Consider the following 21,100-nt stretch of genomic DNA (forward strand, 5'->3'; position numbering starts at 1 on the left):
GGATGAGGTTCCTGAGAGCTGACCTTCATTACATCATGCTTTAATGAACTGTCCTATATCTAAACACACACAGGCAGACACCAGTAAGTAGACACGGTGAGGTAGTGAGAGACTAGAGGAGGGATACAGGGGTAGGAAATGGGGTGATTTGGTCAAACCATGTAATATTCGTGTATGAAGCTCTCACTCTGCTCTTTACTGTACCCATGTCTCTGTCCAAGTCTTTGTTCCTGGGCACAAGAACCTGGAAATCCCAGCAGGCTCTGCAGAAGCCGTCTCTGCATAGTCCACTCCTAATGGTGGCTACCTAGGATTCCTTTAGCTTCATTTGTACCTCATCCCACTCCCACTACTTACCTGATTGGTACTGTAGCCACGGGATCACGCTGGAAAGGTGATAACTATTAGGCATTGTGTGTGTGCGTGCATGTGTGTGAGTGTGAGTGTGTGCATGTGTGTGTGTGTGTGTGTGTGTGTGTAAGGGGTTGACACCTACACTCTGCTTCAGAGCTTGCCTCTGTCCAGGAAAAGAGCTTTCCTTCCCGCCACTGTCGGTATTAATTGTTGTTCAGGAACCGATTGAGCTGCAGGGGTCACGCTCAGTTTACTGGGTCATACAGAAGACACAGGATCACAGGATTTTCTTTGAAAACTGCTAAAGAGAGCAATATTCTCCCAGAGATGAAAGGGAAGGGTGAAGGATGCTAGGATGAGATCCCAGGGGTGTTTCCAGACCGTAATGCTGGGCAGCCCTTAGGCTACCTCTAAGGTCACATTGTTGACTGCTCAACTGCATCTCATGTTCACTGTGGTAAAAGGCCAGACAGCTCAAACCCATAGAGGAAACCCAGGTGGCCCTTCACCCCCACCTGAACCTGTTCTAACGCTTTAATTCAAGGGGGAATCTGCATGTCCAAACACTGAAGGTCCTTGTCCTCAATTGGTTTTTGATCGACAATAAGGATGCCAATTGCCAATGGCTGAGCAAGGGGCAGGACACTTAAAATTGCCTGGGTAGGACACAGAGATGAACTCGGAGCAGAATTGCCAGGACTCGGGTAGAAGGATGGGACACAGGCTGCTGGAGATGAGGCCAACCAACCATGTGAGAATTCAGGTAAGTGGCCACTGGCCACTTCCCTGATTGGGCCTCGTGTAGCAGGGGAAGGTTTAGGAGTGCCCAGCCTTTGAGGTAGCCAAGGCATTTAAAACTAAGCTAATGTGTGTATGTGTGTGTTTCATTCGAGGATCCAAAAATAGCTCCTAGGCAGGTGTGCAGGGAGCCGAAGCGGTGTAGCCAAAACTCACCCCTACATGTATCCTCATGAAAGAGAAAGGAAACAGAAACACTCGAATGGTGAATTTCATAATGTTTAGTTCAAATTCTACCCATTTCCCATCATCCTCCCCAGTATTGCTTTATAAATATCAATTTTGGGGTCACAAGCAGTGACCTTGGTGTTGTCAGTGCCACCCCACTTCCCAAAATTCTACTGTTTGGATGTAATCCCTGTCATTCTCCAGGAATTCCATTTCAGGACAGACTGACAAGACTGGGAGAAGGTTCTGGTAAGAGTCAGTTGTAACATGTCTACAACAGAACCTGCTGTTCCCCGCTGGAGCACTCCCCAAGACTTTCCACAGACAAGCAGGGCCCGTGGAACCTTTATTTATGCCTTTTCATTTTGAGTCTCTACAGGCATTGTTCTTGGCCCAAGAAGACAAATCAAGACTTCCTCCACAAAGACTTCTACTTCTACAGGGGCTCTGCCTTTTTTCCTCCACTGCCTGGCCAGATGCCTGGTCTTGTCTGCTAGACCAAAGCTGGAAGCCATGAACTAATAATTTTCCATGCACAAGAAACTGGACCTTCGTTACAGTATGTAAAAGGCAGGGATGCCACCAAGGCTAGGAGAATGTTAAATTGACATCATGGAGTTGGGGGAAATGCCCATGTTCCATCACATACTCCATCTTACCAGAATAGAGGGTACATCATCAGTATTTTAGATAATTGCTATATTTCATATGCACATATGTAAATTCCATGCAAATATATGTAAATATAGACATAAAGACAGATGTGCAGAAAAAACATATTAAGAAACATAACAAATGTTTTTATAGTCAATGCAAGACCCGTTTCTACCTCCCTGAATCTTGAAGAAGGATAGTGCGTAAGGCTCCTAAATGCCTGGCAGCAACAGGGTGGGCCCTATGTGGCTTGGGAGGCCTGCAGGGCACAGATTGCCCAGAGGACAGTATTCTCCCACTGCAGCAGAGACTGGGCCATTCCTCAGTAGCATAGCGGCTACCTGCTCCAGGCTCTTAGTGTATGAAGGCTCTCCTTTGGAGAAAAGTGCGATCGAAGGTGGCAGCGGCAGTGTTTCTGCTCCTGAAAGGTCACATGACTGTGTCCTCCTCCTCCTCCTCACCAGCCCCTTCCATTCCCAAGCTGAAGTCTTACTGACTCCAAGTTGAAACCTGAACATGTGTTTCCATGATAAGGAGTGAATTGCCCGTCTTTAGAATCAACAAATTAAAAAAATTTTTTTTCCAAAATATTTACATTGTGTTTTGTTAAGGGCATCCCCCTTGGTTGTGAAATCTCGTGTTCAGTAAGACACTGACAGCAGGGTGGGATGAGGTCTTTCCAAGTGTCAAGGCAGCTCCCTAATGACCTCACTGCATAAAACATGGTCTCAGCATGTTTCTCAAATGTCATACACCGGGAACCTAGTTGCCTGTGCAAGGGTTAGACTTCTGGTGAGGTCATAGAAATGGGGGCTGTCAGCTGGGGAGGGAGAGAAGGCGTGAATGAGCACTAATTGTATCTGAATTTTTGATTTTCAGCTGCTTCAGGGGCTTCAAACCACTCCAGGGAGAGGGGTCTTCTCGTGCTCCCACAATGCTCCCTGCCTTCCTATCCTGGCTCAGAACCAGCTTCCCCGTGGGCAACCCACGGTGGTCCAGGGCTACCCTCGGGAGGGCCAGGAGCTCGGTGGTGTTCTGCTGCTCTTGTCTTGCAGTTGTGAGCAGCTTAGCTCTGCACTCGTGTTGTTGGATGAGGCTGATGGTTCAGTGGTGAGTGAGGTGTGTGTGTGTGTGTGTGTAAGCAAGGATGGAGGGAGGTGTGTGCATGGTGAAGGGAGATCCCAGCCTTCTCGTTTCCAAAAGGAATTCGATCCTCTGTAATAAGAGCAAAACCAAATCAGAACAGAAATTTAGCTCACACAGTGGAAATTCAAGGTCAAGGTGAGAGTGAGTCTGGCTCCTCCTCAGCCCCTTTTTTGGCCTAGCTGATCTCGTCTTCTTTCTCTGTTCTCATGTGCATCCTCCTGGGCGTCCTGTGTTATTATATCTAAGTATACCATAGCTGACTTCAGCTGCACCAGGAGAGGGCGTCAGATCTCATTACAGATGGTTGTGAGCCACCATGTGGTTGCTGGGATTTGAACTCAGGACCTTTGAAAGAGCAGCCAATGCTCTTAACCACTGAGCCATCTCTCCAGGCCACATCCTGTGTTCTGATTTCTGTTTCTATCAGACCAGATCAGGATACACCCTACTGTCCTGGGATGGCTATTCTTGGTTGTCAACTTGACTACATTTGTAATCAACTAACCATCCCTCCCCCCACCGCCCCCTCCAATGAGGCACATGTGAGAGATTTTTGCTTAATTTGAAGAAGAGTTACTTCTAATCTGGATATTTGAGGTGGGAAGACACAACCTTATTCCACATCCTTTGAGGTGGAAAGACCCTCCTTTAACCTGGGTCACACCTTCTAATAGAAGCCTATTTAAGGGCATGGAAGAAGGAAGTGGTTCTGTTCTTTGCTTGCTTGCCCGTGTCTTCTTGCTAGCAAGTCAGTTCCTTTACTGACATCAGAGCCTACTTCTTTAGGATTCCGGTTATTCTGAAGACAAGCTGAGACAACTAGCCCCGTGAACTGATAACTCCTGGATCCTTGCACCTTCCATCCATAGACTGCCATTGTTGGATTAGCTGGACCACAGCCTGTAAGTCAGGCTGATAAATCCCCGTGTGTGTGTGTGTGTGTGTGTGTGTGTATACATATACATATGGAGAGAGAAGTTCATTCTATAAGCTCTGCTACTCTATAGAGAACCCTGACTAATCTATGTTCCTACATGCACTTAATTACTCTCCTCGTCTTTTAAGAGACAATTTCCCTAGCCCAGGATGGACTCAAAGCCCCTATATCGTTAAGGATGGCCTTGAACTTCTGATCCTCCTGCCTCTGCTTTTTGGGTGCTAGGATACAGGTCTGTGCCACGACATTCAGTTTATAGAGTGCTGTGGATTGAACCCAGGGCATCAGGTATATTAGACAGGCATCCTATCAACTGATCTACAACTTCAGGTCCCTTTTACTTAATGACTCCTGTGACGTCTCTGTCTCCAAACATTTTCTGCAGTATCAAGAGTTCTGACTACAGCACATGGGTTGTGGGACTAACAGTCACAATTCAGATACTTACAACAGGAAAATTGCATTTGAAACTAATGTGTGCCTTTTAAAAACTAATAATTACATTTTTGTTGTTGTCCTCAGTTTATACTAATCCGTATCTGTAGCTTCCTGGTGAAGCCTGCTGTAGAAGAACAAAGAATGCTCTCCTGTAATCCCACATGTCCACAATCAAAACAAACCAACGGCCCATAATTTGGGATCTGACCACCTTATGTTCAGTGACAGAAAACACCTGCGTGGGGCTTTTCCTTTGTTCTAGCACAAAATTAACTGGGAGAGGAACTGAACATTTGGGCATCTCTGTGGACTTTGTTTTTAATCCTACTTGATGCAGTTGTCCAAACCTAATTAGCTGCTGGCTACACAGAGCAGGGACGAGGTTAATTACATGTCACTAGCCGCTGTGGGTCCCTTTCATTATCACTAGTGTTTCTTTTATTTTTACACATAAGAGACGGGCTTCATTCAGAAACGGAAACTCACCAGATGAAAGGTATTTGCTGGGCATCTTCTGTACCAATGCACTTTTAATTGGTTAAAGAAAAGCCCAACGACAACAATAATAACCATCTGCTTGCTCCTCTGAAGAGCCCATCTCTCTGTTCTGTTTCCAGTGGGGACCTTTCTCCAGGAAGAATCCAGAATGTTCATCAAGTGCTTATCCCACCAATGTTGCTGTCAATACTGACAGAGCCGCAGCTCCGTGATGCAACCCGCAGCAGCCTGAGGTTAGGACAACTCAACTCAGTCAAAACCAGGTCCTTAGCTTTAATGCAGGAAGGACTTTGGGATGAAACAGTACAAGATAGAGTTGGAATTTATGAAAAGATCTGAACACGGATTTAAAGCATGAGGGTCAAAAAAAAAAAGTGAGGCACTTGGAGACACACTGAAGAAGTGTTTACACAGAGTCTTTTTAACATTGTTTTTATTTTTATGTTATTCTATGTGTATGGGTGTTCTGCCTGCTTTGTATGTCTGCACACTACGTGTATGCCCAGTGCTCCTGGAAACCAAAAGAGGGTATCAGATCTCCAGAACTATTGTTACAGTTGTAAGCGGTGGAGTGGATGTTGCAAATCAAACCATGGTCTTCTGGAAGAGCAACAAGTATTCTAAGCTGCTGAGCCATCTCTCTAGCACCATATGCAAATTCAATAAAATTAAGTTAATGTTGTGTTGGGGCCTTACAAGTCCTGGCTAGTCTAGAATTCACTGTGCAGCCCAAACTGGCATCTAACTCTACTCTTGTCTTAGCCTCCTGTGTGCTGGGATTATGTTTTAAACCATTGCGCCTGCTTTTTGTCTTCTTGGAGACAGGATCTCACTGTAACCCTAAGTAGCCCAATACTAACTATGTGGACAAGGCTGGCCTCAAACTTACAGAGATCCACCTGCCTCTGCCTACTGAATGCTGGGATTAAAGATGTGAGCCACCACACCCTGCTAAGATGTATGTGTGTGTGTGTGCACATGTCTAAGTGTAGGTACCTGTGGTGACCAAAAGAATGAGCTGAATTTCCTGGAGCTGGGATTACAGGGGTTGTGAGCCATTTCATATAGGTGCCTAGAATCAAACTTGGGTTTTCTGCTACACACTTTTTTTTTTTTTTTTTTTTTTGGTTTTTCGAGACAGGATTTCTCTGTATAGCCCTGGCTGTCCTGGAACTCACTTTGTAGACCAGGCTGGCCTTGAACTCAGAAATCCACCTGCCTCTGCCTCCCAAGTACTGGGATTAAAGGCGTGTGCCACCACGCCTGGCAAGTGGTAACATACTCTTAACTGCTGAATCACTTCTCTAACCCCAGCCCAGATTTTGTTTGTTGTTTAAGATTCGAGAGTTCCATCAGGATATACTTTCTTTTAAGAACCCACTTTTCAACTTAGTTGTTCAGCTGATTTTATATGATGTGTTAACTAAAATTAAAGTCATCAGGGAAACGTGACAGCAGAGAGACTGAATGTCCCTAATGTTCTTGAAAGCATCAGGGGATCCAGAAATGTGAAGAAAAATGAAGAGACGACGTTTCTATCGCACTTGCTGTTGATGCTGACCACACTGAAGTCTTTACCTTGGTGCCAAATTCCTGAAGTAGGAAATACACAAGAAGAGGTGAGCAGGTCGGTTCATGTCAACTTGGTGTAATGATATAACGTAGTATTATCTGGAAAGGAGCCACCTCAGCTGAGGAATAACTTTGACCAGATGATTTGTGGCCATGTCTGTGCGGTATTTTGTTGATTGTTAATTGTTGTCAGAGGCCTTGGCCCACAGCGCCATCCTTAGGCATGAGGGCCTGGGTTGTATAAGAAAAGTAGCTAAACATGAGCCCAGGAGCAAGCCAGGAAGCAGCACTTCCCCATGGTCTCTGTTTCAGTTCCTACCTCTAAGTTCCTGCCTTGGCTTCCCTGGATAATAGACTATAACCTGTAAGAGGAAATAAACCCTTTCATCCCCAAGTTGCTTTTGTTCAAGGTCATGACCAAAGAGGTCATGAAAACTCAGCTAAGCCCCAAATCCCATGATCAACCCAACTGTGATTCAAACTTAATTTCTTGTTGTTGTTGAGACATGTGATGGTTAATCTTCACTGTTAACCGCACTGGTTTAGACTCACCATGGAAACACACCTCTGCGTGTGTCTGAGTGTGTGTGTTTTCAGAGAAGATTGTCTGAGATGGGAAGATTCACCACGAATATAGGCGGCAGCATCGCATCAGCTGGGGTGGGGGGAGAAAGCGGAACACTGCCCTTCATCTCTCTCCGACTGGATACAATGTAACTGGCAGGCTGTCCTCCTGCTGCTGTGCCTTCCCCCATGCTGGACTGCAGCCTTTCAAACCAGGAGCCAAAACAAATCCTTCCTTCCTTAAGTTACTTTTTGTCTAGCAGTTGGACAAAGTAAGTAGAAACATAGTAACTAATACACAGGGTCTGTGCAGGGTCAAAGCAAGTAGAAACATAGTAACTAATACACAGGGTCTGTGCAGGGTCAAAGCAACTAGAAACATAGTAACTAATACACAGGGTCTGTGTAGGGTCAAAGCAACTAGAAACATAGTAACCAATACACAGGGTCTGTGCAGGGTCAAAGCAACTAGAAACATAGTAACTAATATACAGGGTCTGTGCAGGGTCAAAGCAAGTAGAAACATAGTAACCAATACACAGGGTCTGTGCATGTAGCCCCGCTGACCTCTGACCTTGTGCAGAGCCTCTTGCTTCTGCCTCTCTGGTGTTGGGATAACAGGCAGGAGTCACCATTCCCACATCCAAAAATTAACTTGAAAACAAATTGACTTGTATTTGTTACAGGGGTACAGTCTTTTGGAGACTGGCTTATCACAGCATGACAGTGAACAGCATGGCCTGCTTGCCATGGTCTGGATGCTGTGTGTTTGAGGATTACCGAGCACACAGATTTACAAAGCATCCAGGCTGGGAGTGGAGCCTGGATGACATGGATGGGTCTGCAAGTGCACGCCAGGACACCTATGATAATGGCTTTCAGAAGCCATTTGTCTACCTCACTGGGGTGCATTTAACCTTACCAACATAGCTTCTCGGAGTTAAAATGCAATTTAAAAGCTTGAGGCCCACAACACAACTGGAAGTCAGGATGCTTGGGGGCTAGGAAGTGAATATTCCATCATGCCAATGTTACAGGAAGGTGACATGGGTGATTCCTCTGCAGTCGGTGACACCAAGCAACAGGACAGTGTGTTTATAATCACTGTAGTTAAAATGCAAACTTCCTATAACTTTGTGTTCAATGACTTCATTTTCAAACACTGCAGACTGACTGGACCTTGGGCACTGCTATTACGGAGAAGTGTCTAGTACTGTGTGGAAGATGCAGTCTTGTAACTGTCTGGGAACTCAGATGAGCCTGTGTCTGTCCCATTGCTCTGATGGGGACTTTCCCAGGATAAAGGGACACCCACAGGCTTAGCCCTGCCTTTGGGTCAGCATGCCTTTTGTTATCACATTTCAGGTGGTGGCTCTTCCTCATATCCTCAGCCTGGGAACCTCTTGCTTAACCCATGGGTAGTGATCCCAGTGTTTTTCCTATGGCCTCGTTGGCACACAGGAACAGTGCCAGAAGACACAGTCTGTAGTTAGCAAGAGTAGTCATAAACCATTTAATGTCAGGACACACAGGGAATCACCCGGAGAAGTGTGCTGTGAGAATTTCATTCACTATGTGATCCATAAGCCTAGAAGATCAAGCCAACTTCACACCTAGCCACACGGGGTCTGTATGATACAACCAATGAAAGACCCCTAATCCCACATGCATGGAAACAATGTGAGGTTAAATCACACACAAGAAAAAAGCATACGATCAAGAATCAAGGCTGGCTGGGGCGTGGCTTAGTGGGTGGGGTGCTTGACTTGAGTATTCAGGGCTGTAGGTTCTATTCCCAGCACCACATAAAACAAGAATCATGGTGCATTCAGCATTCAGGAACTGGGGGGTAGAAGGACCAGGAGGTCAAGATCACTCTTGGTTAAGGGACTTTGAGACGCTGTGTGCCAAAGGCTTGGTATAGACTGAATCTGGGATGTTCCTTCAGGATGATTCCCAGTTCCAGGGTTTGGAAGTGATTCTACATCACGAGGGATTAATCCACTAGTAGGTCTGAGTCTTGAATAGATGGTTGGGAGGTGGTGGAGCTGTGGAAGCTGAGGCCTGGCTGGAAGAAGTAAGTCCCGGTGGTTTGGCTTTGGGGTCTGCATCTCATCCTGACTCTTCCTCTTTCAAGTTCACCAAAATCCAAGGTACTCCACTCCACTCCGCTCCGAACAAAACCATGGAGACAGAGAACAAGATCAGCCTGGCCTTCCTTTACTTGTTCTCTTGAACTTTTGCTTTATCAGTAAAAACACATCCTTAAATAACGATGGGAGGGAACCACAGACCCACAACGGATGCTGGAAAATGAACCTCTTTGCGCATTGCCATGACCAAACGCCCGATAACAGACAGCTTAGAGGAGGACAGGTATATTTTGGCTCACATTTTGGGCGATATGATCTAGTATGGTATGAATGAAGCATGGTGTCAGGATCATGGGGCCAGCTGATCACGTTGCAGCCACAGTAGAGAAACAGACATCAGGGAAGAAGTTGGACCTAGCAACCAAATGTCAGCACCTGCCCACAGTGACCAACTTCCTCCAGTGAGACTCCACCTTCTAAAGGTTTACCAATCTCCCCCAAACAGGGGATATGTTACATTCAAAGAATAGCAGTTCAGCTTTATCCTATATGCTCTGGATGGAGCACCGTGGTAAGTTTGCTGACACCAGAGAGCCACGGTGCTGTCCATAATGTTGTCCTAGCTACAGTATTGCTAGTCATTTGAATTGTTCAGCTTTATTATCATCACCACACAGGACCATTTTGTACACACTGTCCATCATTGACTGAGACATGGTCACAAATACATGGTGACTCAGAAGAGCATTCATCTTCCAAAGAGTCTTTGGCCAGAACCCCTGAGCTGGTGCCAGCAAAGGGGGACTCCTGAGCAGAGCAGTGCGGAGCAGAGCAGAGCAGCAGGCGGGCTCAAAGTTTAAGGATGGAGCTGTGTCTGTCTCTTTTAGACCTGCCCTCCACAGCCAGGGCTGCAAACAGCAGGGCAGCCAGTGATGATTCTGGTTTATCCCAGGTCCCCGTACCTTGCTGCCTATGTCTTGGGTTCTCAGGGGTGGGGACTTATAACTCTGAGATGGGGCCAGAACCTCCCGGAGCCCTGCCTCAGCTGCTGTGACTCCATAGGAGACAGATGTTTGTTCTCACAGCCTGAGCCAACTCTGACATCCTAACCTTTCTGTGTCACAGTGTCCCGGGAGGGATGAATGAAGAAAGACACAGCTTGAAGCCAGCAATCACAGGCTCCCCGGAGCAAGCCCAGCTGCCTCCGAGTGACAGAAATCATTATCCAGGTCAATAATGCAAAAATCAAGAAATAACGACTTCCATTGTCTGAGATAATAAAATGACGGCATCAGCCATATCCGTAACCTTTAGCAGACATTTACTTTGAGAATCAGAACGATGGTTTTAAAGGGGTTTGTCAATGAGTGGCTCCCATAAGCTCCTACACACACACACACACACACACACACACACACACCAACACCACCACAATGAAAGAAAAGACAGATCTGAGGTTCAGGGAACAGGCCTCAGAACTGACAGGTTAACTTTGCCATTATCGAAATTGATTTAGTTTGACCCAGTTTTGCTTTGCTTCAAGGTCAGAGGCACTGTAGTCTCCTGGAGTGACATTCTCCACACCTACAGATTAGACATTTGCTCAGAAAGCCTCAACCTCAGTCAGGAGCAAAGAGAGCCCAGAGAACTGTCTTTTATTTTTAATTGCAAAACAAGATGGTGACCTTAGGGAACACTTGTTTTGTGCTAGACAGTAGGAGGCTGACTGTATCTCCTACCTCACCTAACTTCATCCTGACAAAAATCCCATCGGGGACTAAGTCTATTTCTCATATTATACACAATGAAATGGAAATGTCAAGATCTCCCAACTAGAAAATGGATTCAGTGGGCCAGATAGCACAGCTTCCCAAGAGAAAAGGAAGTATTCTCTGCCTTGTGTTGGCAAATATTTTATGTTTAAAAGATAATTATTCTTATTTTAAATCTTGTATTTATGTGTGCATGTCTGTATGTACATGAATATGTGAGTGTAGTACCTGCAGATGCCAGGAGAGGGTGCTAGATCATCCAGAGCTGTAGTTACAGGCAGTTTGCGAGCATCCATTGTGGGTGCTGGGAACCGAATCAGGTCCTCTGGAAGAGCAGAAAGAGCCATTTCACAGCCCTTAGTTAACATTTTAAAACATTTTTTAAATTGAGTTATTGTCTCAGTGCCACAAAATGCTCATATCTCAAAAGGCCCGTTTGGTAACTTAAAACATTAGTTACATTTCTGGGCTGAAATCCAAAGCCAGATAAATAACTCACATACCCAGGAAGCCCCACAGCCCTGTGGTGAACGCTGCCTGCCCAGGAAGCCCCACAGCCCTGTGGTGAACACTGCCTGCCCAGGACAGCTTTCTTGCTTCTGTCTCTGTGGGTCGGCTCTCTGGTTCCGTGAGCTCATCTGAATGGAATGCTGCGATCTTTTCATTTTTACCTCCAACCGCATCCACAAGCTTCTGAGATGCACATGCACCACTTTTTTTTTTTTTTTCTGAGACAGGGTTTCTCTGTGTAGCCCTGGCTGTCCTGGGACTCACTTTTTCGAATTCAGAAATCCGCCTGCCTTTGCCTCCCGAGTGCTGGGATTAAAGGCGTGTACCACCATGCCCAGCACATGCACCACTTTTTATATGGTTGGTTGTTCTTTCTCATGGTCTCATTTCACTTCCATTTAAGGGACAGTTTTCCCATTTTTCTATTAGTAGGCATTTGGATGATCAGGAGCAAGGTTGTTACTGAGACCCTTGAGACCCACATACAGGGCTTTTCTGCTATATGCAGCACAGACAGGTACAGAAGATAGCTCATAGGCAGCCTCTCTCTCTCTCTCTCTCTCTCTCTCTCTCTCTCTCTCTCTCTCTCTCTCTCTCTCTCTCTCACATACACACACACAGCAAAAACCAGACTTGGGTTTTGTTTCTTATGTGACCCATCTGAGTACTTGATCCTCTAAGCTGGCCAAATGGTGCAGAGTCCATGTATTACCTGAGACTTGTGATCTTCTGGTTACTCCTGTTTGAGTCATCACTCCTGCAGGGGACCCGGTGACACTAATCTTGTCTATCATTCCTGTGACTCCTTCTTCTTTTCTTTGGGCTGGCATTGGGTATGGGATGCAACCTCCTTTTCTTGATCTCTCCCCCAGGTTTTGGTTTCTCATGAAGCAGTTAGGTAAGACTTAAGGGTCCAGCTTGAGTAAGTCTGCCACATCAGCTTGCACCAGCCTTCAACACCATGGCATGGGATCTGCCCCATCTGAGTCACCCCACACAGACAACCCTCCTCTGGGTTTCCTCCTGACTCTTCTCAGCACTTGCCACCTGGGATTTTGGTTCTTTTTACCAAACTGAAGTTTACCTCTGTTTGTTTTCATGGTCTCTAAAACCTCAGAGTTCAACCTTGACCAATAAACAGCTTATTAGCCAAGCCGATTTCGGGGTCTGTCTGACTGCCTGTGGCTTCTCAGCTCTTCATTGTGACTTTGGGACCAACAAAGAAGATATGAGATTTTCTGAGCTCTGCTTTTTCTGTCTCCTGTTCATGCTTCTTGCCCCCCCCCGCGCCCCACCTCTTCTTCTTGCTTCCTGGTCCCCCTTGTCTCCTCTTCTTTCTTCCTGGGCTCTCCCTGGCATACAGCACTGTGCAGTGGCCAGAGCTGAGGCAGCCCGTTGAAGCCAGCTCTGTGAAGTCAACTTTGCCTCCGAGCTGTGCCAGCAGGCTCTTTCTGGGAGGCTCACATTGCTCCCACATGTTTGCTCCACTAAAGAAGCCTCTGGGTTTCTTTATGCCTTCTTAACAAACTATGTTCTGTTTCTGTGCTATTCTGCCTTGTAATTATGCCTTCAATTATGCAGCTTAACGGTCTCCTTTTACTTTGCTTCTTTGTAATTGCTAAGCGTTCTAATTTCACTTTCTTCTAAAAATTCTTTTAGCACAAAAAAAAGAGAGAGAAGAAAAGAAAAATGGGGAATATCAAAATACTCAGATATAAATCTAACGATGTATGCACAAGACTGTGATGATAGTTAATATCGATTACCAACTTGACAGGGTCTAGAATTGCCTAGGAGACGAGTCTCTGAGTAATCATGTGAGGGAATCTGTGTTGAGGTGACTGTTGTGAGAAGACCCACCCTAAGATGCAGGTAGTGCCATCCCATGGGCTATGGTCCCAGACTGAATAAGAAGAGGGTAAGCTGAACACCAGAACTCGTCCCTCTCAGGTTCCTGGCTATGGATGCAAGGTGCCCAGCTGCCTCATGCTCCTTCCTTGCCTTGATGGATCACATCCTCAAACTGTGAGTGCAAATAAACCCTCCCTCCCTTAAGTTGCTTGTCTTAGCTATTTAGTTAGCGCAACAAGAAAAGTCATGAGCACAAACACCATAAAGCCAAATTACTGAGTGACTAACATCCCATGTTCACGGGAGGGGAGATCTCTCCACTGACCTGGAGCCTTAGCGTGGCCTCCGTCAAGACCTCAGAAATGACTGCAGACTGGCAAACTGATCCCAATGTTCATGAGGAAAGGCAGAAGGCAGAGAACATGAACGCTGAGTGAGAAGACAACTCCTTGATGTGAGACTTGCCATAAAGCGTTGGGAAGCAAGAGACAGGATGGGATTGGCAAGATCAAAGGTGAGCAGAAGAAGGAGACACCGCTTTCAGGGGACAGACTAGAGGGCCCAGAAACAGACCCGCCCTGGTACGGTCAAAGGAGCAAAGCAATGAAGTCCAGGGAGGAGAATGAGTTCAGTGAAGCATTCTGGAACAACTAGACACCCACAGGCAAACCCAGACGGGCAGACCTCCTCCCTCCCCCCACACACACTTAGATGGGGTGCAGCAGGGTTGGGATTTAAAGGTCATGCTAGGCTGAAGAGGATCCTGTGATAGAGACAAGAGAGAGCAACAGGCCAGGTAGGTCAGGGACCCCAAAGCGATGGTTCTGACAAGGTCCCTGCTGGTGGCCAGGATGAGTTCTGGCTACTGGCTCCTTGTCTCTGAGCCTTGCCTGGAAGCTATGCATGAAGATAAGACAGAAACTGAGGGCAGCTGGATACCCCGAGGTTGGGCCAAATGGTCTGAGCATTTCATGCCCCACCCCGCACCTCACCCCAGTTTCTTCTATAAGCTACATAAACGATCCCAAGCCTAGCACGTCAATGATATACTGTTCCTAGGGGTCCTTCAGTAGCCTTAATCCTCCACTCTCCACCCTGCCTCACCCTGACCTGTGAATCTACACCAGACTTCTCTCTAAGGCTCACCCCCCTCAGTGGCCCATGGATGTTAGTCTTTTAATTCACAAGACAAGAACTCAGAGGTCACTGGCTCAGTGGAAGTTTTGTGTAACTGTGAACATTTGCGTCCTAACTCCTGAGTTAAAGCCGACCAGAGACTTCCATTAAACTCAAAGACAAGCTCCCCTCTCCCTTCTTTTCCCTGTCATCTGGGTTATTTGAGGCACCCATCTCAATAAAGTAAGAGTTAAAAACTCTTGCTCTGCAAAAGATATTTTGTTGTTGTTTGAAAGGGGGAGGTCCCTACATAGATAGTGATGGCTACCCAAAACTCACCATAGACCAGGCAGGTCTTGAACTCACAGACATCCATCTGCCTCTGCCTCCCAAGTTTTGGGATTAAAGGTGGCACCATGTCCCATGGCAAAAGACATTATTAGTCAAGATAACTTGGATACTTTGCTCATTTCTTTAGAGGCATTCTTTCTCTAATGGTAAGATTTAAATAGACATCTGCTTTGATTCTCCCACCAGTCCTGTTTGTATGTTATTTTAATCATTTTGTATGTCTAAATATTTTCCCAATTTCCGCTGTCATTTTGTAATGGAACAATGTGTAGCTTGGGAGTTTATTTTTAAGGTCCAAACATCGTGATGCACCCCTTCCCCACAGGCTTGAGGATCATTGCAGCAGAGGGAACAGAAAGAGGTTAGGAGCTAGAAGTGGTGCACATGGCACCTTCCAGACACACAAGAGCAGCTGCACATATGAGCTTACAGTGATTGTGACAACATGCACAACATCACCTGTGGGAGCCCCAGGGAGACCAAATCTCAGCTGTCAGGAGAAAGGGGGCCAGATTTCTCTAAGAACATAAACTATAAGTCAGCTATACTCTGGTGAAAGGCTGCACTCCAAGAGTCTATGGGCAAGGAGGCAGAGGCAGGAGACTCTCTATGAGTAGGGGGCAAGCCTGGTCTACACAGTCAATCCCAGGCTAGCCAGGGTTACATAGTGAGAGCCTGTCTCAAAAAGCAAGTGGTCAGCTGGCAACCAGAGCCTTTACCAATGAGCCATCTCATCAACCTAAGAAGTCTATTTTTAAAACCTAGGTGTGTAATCACCTCCAGGTTCACGACACTGTTGCCACTGACTTCTCTCCTGGTTGCACCATTGTGTCAGAAGCTGTTCTCTGCTCCCATGGGGTGGGGAGGGGGCGCTGTAATCTAGAAGGGGGCTCATTTCCATGGGCACTGCATGCTTGTGCTTTCACTGGGTTGGAGTGTGTGTTCTCCCTCCTCCTTCTTTCTCTCTGTCTCTCCGGGGCTGTCAAGATTTTATTCACACATACAAGCCTACTGTCCTTCAGTGTGCATGATGGCTCCCCAACAGTGTACCAGCTACAGTCAACCACAGAGAGATACTTTTAGATCTCTCAGCATTAAGGGAAATTTTATACCTCTCCTTTTAGACCTGTCAAGTTTTGCTGTATGTGTTTTAAAGAAGTTAGATATCATGTTCCTACCAGTTCATTCTCGTAAGCTGAGTCTGTTTTTTTGTTTGTTTGTTTGTTTTTTTAATCTCTAGCAAGTCTTGCTTTCTTTAAGGTCTGTTTGTCATCTCTTGGGGGTTAGTGTTTGCCTGATACTCACTTTTCTAGGTTCTCTGTGTTTTAAGTACATCCTGTCTTCATTTTTAACTTTTTGTATCTTCTCCTGGCTTTCCCCACTTCCTTGGGCTGATCAAATGTCCCAGCTTCCATGATTTTTTTTCTCTCTCTTCTTTGTTGGGAAATCACATTTCCATTCTTTTTAAAGACCTCCATTGTGTGGACTTTGCTGGGTTTGTTTGGACAGCTTCCTGCCTCCTGATGAACACAGGGCTTGTTTTCAACATTTGCTGATGCACACACTCACGTGGTAAAAGGGTTCTGCTTTTTCTGTCCTATCAGGCCCATGACTCATCCTAGCTCAAGGACCCAGCTCAGCCTGGGAAGACCAAAGCGAGACAGCCTCCTGCACAGCACCAAGACCTCAGGAAACCGCCCTGCCCTCCTTTTCATAAAGACCTGCCATCTGCTTATCACCTGGAATGCACTGGGTTCCTTGGATCTAAATTTGGTGCCCTTCACAAGTCTATAAAATTTTTTTTCCTAATTTTTCAGGTTTTTGAAGAATGGGTCTCACATAACCAGGCTGACCTCAAACTCACTGTGTAGCAGGGGTTCCCCTTGAACCCCTGATCGTCTTGCCTCCAGCCTCTGGGTACTGGGATTTCAGATGCTCACCCAGTTATGCACTGCTGGAGGATTGAACCCATGGCCTCATGCGTGCTAGGCAAGCTCTCTATTGAGTGAGTGACATCTCCAGCTGCTCTAATCTTTTAGACTAGGGACTAATCTTCCACTCTAGTGCTGACACTTAAGACAAATGCTCACACTGTCATTTCAGTCTCTATAACTGTCCCTTCCTCCCTCCCTCCCTCCCTTTGTCCCTCCCTCCCTCCCTCCCTCCCTTCCTTCCTCCCTCCCTCCCTTCCTTTCCCCCTCCCTCCCTTCCTTCCTCCCTCCCTCCCTCCCTTCCTTTCCCCCTCCCTCCCTTCCTTCCTCCCTCCCTCCCTTCCTTTCCCCCTCCCTCCCTTCCTTCCTCCCTCCCTCCCTTCCTTCCTCCCTCCCTCCCTTCCCTCCTTTCTCCCTCCCTCCCTTCCTTCCTCCCTCCCTCCCTTCCCTCCTTCTTCCCTCCCTCCCTTCCTTCCTCCCTCCCTCCCTTCCCTCCTTCTTCCCTCCCTCCCTCCCTTCCCTCCTTCCTCCCTCCCTCCCTTCCTTCCTTCCCTCCTTCCTTCCCCCTTCCTTCTTAGTTTATGAGTGCATGCATGTGTGTATGTATGTGTGTGTGTATGTGTGTGTGCATGCATGTGTGCATGTGTGTGAGTGTGTGTGTGTGTGTGTGTGTGTAGGCTGGAAATTGACATCAAGGATCTTCCTCAGTTCTCTGCCTTACTTTTTACTTTTTGAGACAGGACCTGGAGTCTGGATCTTTCCTATTAGGCTGAACTGGCTGGCTGGGGAGCCCCCAGGCACCCCAGAGGAGGAATTTTTCTAAGTGATTCTCTTAAGGTCAGATTGGATGGCTCTCAAGATAGCTGGATGGAACTCCTCCGGCTGCCAGAGGAGCTTTGCAGGGCCATTTTCAAAATGTCCCAGAGAGAATAGTATTCAGAGTTATAATGTGCCCTCTGCAACACAGAGACTGGCAAGAACGGCTCCAAGGCATCTGAAGGCAGCATCACCCTGTCTCCTGAGACCCCTCATTGAAGCTATTCTTGCCTCACAGAGCATACTTGAGACTGAGAACACTCAGGCCGTACTCATGGGAAGTGTGTGCGATTGCACTAAGTCACACGCAGACCTGCATGTGAGAGGCCCCAGCATCAAAAGGAGCCCAGGAACACCTGGTCCCAAGAGCAGTGCAACAGCACAGGGAGGTGAATTTTCACACCCGCACATCTGAGAGAGAGACAGACACAGAGACAGAGGCAGACAGAAAGAGAGAAAGAGAGAGAGAGAGACAGAGAGACAGAGATAGACAGAGAGACAGAGACATCCTGGTCAACTCGCCATGCATCACATTTGCTTTCTCCCCTTTGAGATGTGCCAGGGTCCATCCATCTTCCTGCCGGAGGAGGGGGTGACAGGAGGTGAAAGCCGTTTGGACAGAGCATCTCAAAAAGACTAAAGAAGACTGCTGAGTGTTCCTGAAGTAGCTGTGCTCACAGGACTAGCTCTGCTCAAGGAAAAGGCATTTACCCTGGGACACAGCAACATCTCCTCATCTATTTAATGGGGGGTATTCAGGCTGTGATGTGAGGGGTGTGATGTTGGGAGTACCCAGGGTGTGATGTTGGGGGTACCCAGGGTGTGATGTTGGGGGTACCCAGGGTGTGATGTGTGGGTACCCAGGGTGTGATGTGAGGGGTACCCAGGGTGTGATGTTGGCGGTACCCAGGGTGTGATGTAGGGGTACCCAGGGTGTGATGTGGGGGTACCCAGGGTGTGATGTGGGGGTACCCAGGGTAGATGTGGTGTGGCTCACTCCATCATACACCCACAAATACGACCAGCTATACTGTATAATTATCAGAGGCCATTTTCTCTCATTCCCAGAACAGCCATTGGTGCATGTCACATGATAGCCCGTGTCCCCTGAGCCTCTCACAGCATGGAAGAAAGGCTCAGTCCAAATTGTTGGGTTTACAGTTTGGAAATAAGTTAATTTTACTCTGCTGTACAATAGAAGATGTGGTGAACATGATCCTGGGCGAATGATGTTTGATCATGAGGCATAACGCTCCAATGGCCATCTATCCCCCATCATCTATCACCTATCAATATCGATCATCTACCTGTCATTTATCTACATCTATAGCCATTACATATACATAGCTGTCATTTAACTATTTAACTACCGGCTATTATTTGTCTATATTTATATATGAGATATTTATATAATCAATCATCTGTTTATAGCTATCAATTTATCTATCATCAGTATATAATATCTCTATATATCTATCATCTGTCTATGCACCAATCATCCATATCTATCAACATATTATCTATGTCATACCTATTCATAGTCATCATCATGATTAAGGGACTTTCATAAATGGGAGATTAGGATCCTGAAAATCCCATGCCTAGACAGACCCCAAGGACAGTCCCTTTCTGTCCTTCCTCCCCGTCTCCCTCTTTCGCTCTTGACTCTCCTGGGAAGCTCCTGTGAATTACATCCACGTTCATCCATGGCGCAAAGGGCAAGAACAGTCTGGAACGTCTGCTCCGTTTTGGAATTATGAGTCCAGGAATGGGTGGCAGCGTTTAAGACAGGAACATGCTCTGAGCCAGACACTTATGTACATTCAGCCATTCCTTCACGCTCCAGTCGATCATTAGTGAGCTGTTGTGAGATATTTATTAGCAGGGTGATAGTGGAGGGAGAAGCCTCCGATCATTTTGCCAAGGAGAAACCTAAGCTGGCCTATTTGTGCCACGCCCACCTTGAGACAGAGAGCGCATGCGCCTATTGTTTCCATGGCCAGCAGGTAGAGACCCTGGACCACCAGCCGTTCCCAAAGCTGGTTGTTATAAGCTGCCTCTGGTCTGTGAACTCAGGGGTCTCTGGTACCTCAGTCCAGCTTCGCTGATGGTGCCCATCAGGCCATCACATCTATTATCTGGGACACGACGACATGAGGAAAGCCCAGTGGTGGGCATCACAGGAGTCATGGAAAGAGAGCAAAGGGGAGTGCCCGAGAGGAAACACAGGAAGCCTGCAGCCTTCCCAGCCCTGCTGGTGATCAAGGGAGGCCATTGCAGAACAGAGCCATAGATCATTCTTGTGAGGGTCACATGAGCTCTGTTCCACTGTTGGCTTAGATAGAATAATAATTATTATTATTTTCTACTTTTAATATTTTCTTTTCTTTTTTTTAAAGATTTATTTTATGTATATGAGTATACTGTGGCTGTCTTCAGACACACCAGAAGAGGGCATCGGATCCTATTACAAATGGTTGTGAGCCGCCATGTGGTTGCTGGGAATTGAACTCGGGACCTCTGGAAGAGCAGTCAGTGCTCTTAACTGCTGAGCCATCTCTCCAGCCCCAGCTTCTTTCTTATTCTGGCATCTTCAGGAAGATTGGCCTCACGTTCAAGATGAAAAGTCACACGACTGACTGTGTAGAAGAGTGGAAACTTCTTTCTTGTATTAGCAATTGTAGGCAGGGCTGGGAATGAGGCTCAGTGCAGCTCAGTAGAGCTCGCCCAGCTCTGGCTTCCATCCCCAGCACTAAAACAAGTGATAGTAGTAAAACTCCTACTGATAACAATCACTGTGCACATTGATTTTTGATATGGGCAATACACAATCGATCTGGACATCTGCATATTGACCCTCAACACAGCTTTAAAAAAAAAAACAAAAACAAAAAAAAAAAACTAAGATACCTCATTAGTTACATGGTGCTTGAGACTGGGTGTCCAGTAGTCCCAGTGTGCTGTGGCAGCTCAGAAGGTCCTCAGAGAACCTCCGGTTCCTAGTCTCCCAGGAAAGCCAGGAAATGCTTGATCTGGTGTCAGCAAAGGAGTTAGGAGCAGACGCGGCAGCAATGGCCAAGTACAAAGGTCAGGTGATCTTTCTCCGCCACGCCCCTTCCACCTACCAGAAGGCACCGCCCACATTCAGGTGGGTCTTCTCACTCGGCCCAGGCAATCCGGACTCTTCTTCAGGTGATCTCCCTATCCCGGTGATTCCAATTTGTGGCAAGTTACCGTTGAAAACAATCTCAAGGGCTGGGGAGATGGCTCAGCCCGCTGTGAGCACTGACGGCTCTTCCAGAGAACCTGGATTCAATTCCTAGCACCCACGTGGTGACTCGCAGAAGTCTGTAAACCCAGCTTTAGGGGAATTGATGCCCTCTTCTAGCTTCCATGGGCACCAGGTACAAACACGGTGCGCATACATGTAGGAAAAACACCCATATACATAAAACAGACAAATCTCCAAATAAAATCAAACCGACCATGATACAAAGGAATATTGCTTAACAGTAGTAATATATGACCATA

The 21,100-nt window shown here is 46.7% G+C and overlaps 1 long non-coding RNA gene across 1 annotated transcript; it reads right to left on the reverse strand.

Moving 5' to 3' along the window:
* Positions 1 to 6,228: 6,228 nt before the first annotated feature.
* Positions 6,229 to 20,955, reverse strand: C330016L05Rik. The gene is made up of 3 exons (XR_879349.1): positions 20,480 to 20,955; positions 11,223 to 11,319; positions 6,229 to 9,300 (listed from the first exon to the last, which is right to left on the reverse strand). It is a non-coding gene; the product is annotated as an RIKEN cDNA C330016L05 gene (long non-coding RNA).
* Between the last annotated feature and the right edge of the window lie 145 nt (positions 20,956 to 21,100).

The sequence above is a fragment of the Mus musculus genome, chromosome 8 (assembly GCF_000001635.26).
Source record: "Mus musculus strain C57BL/6J chromosome 8, GRCm38.p6 C57BL/6J".
Lineage (NCBI taxonomy): Eukaryota > Metazoa > Chordata > Mammalia > Rodentia > Muridae > Mus > Mus musculus.